We start from the raw sequence: 557 nt of genomic DNA on the forward strand, positions 1-557 counted from the left end.
CTGAGCAAGGCCCAAGTGCTAACATTGTGAGAAACACCAGGAACAGAAAGATCAAGGTCCTGGTTCTTATCTTGAAGAAAAAAAGAGGGATGATCCATTATTAGCAATCTTATACCACTATAACAGTAATCTTATTTATCATTATAAATCCATTATAGCAGCAATCTTATTTACCACTTAATCTACAATTATTTTATTACTTTTCCATGTTTTATTGTCTTTCTATGTACTTTAGGTTTACTGTACTGGATTTGTACTAGTTAATATATAGTAATTAAGAAAACAACTTCAATGTTTTATGTCTGCATAATAGAAGAATAAGTAATCTTTAATTTGGTATGTTTTGTTTCTATGATAACAATTTGTGTTAGAAATTGGATCAAAATCACAATTTCCAGAATGCTTTTGTTTTGGAAAAAGAACATATTTGAAATCTTTGATGAAAGGACATTTCTTTTAAGTTCATTTTAACCTTTTATCCTCCAAATATTATTTAATATATCCTTCTTAGATAAATTACATCTATCAAAATGAAAAATACAGCACTCTATAATTAA

The sequence above is a fragment of the Rhinopithecus bieti genome, unplaced genomic scaffold (genome assembly GCF_001698545.2).
Source record: "Rhinopithecus bieti isolate Rb0 unplaced genomic scaffold, ASM169854v2 scaffold_11940, whole genome shotgun sequence".
Classification (NCBI taxonomy): Eukaryota; Metazoa; Chordata; class Mammalia; order Primates; family Cercopithecidae; genus Rhinopithecus; species Rhinopithecus bieti.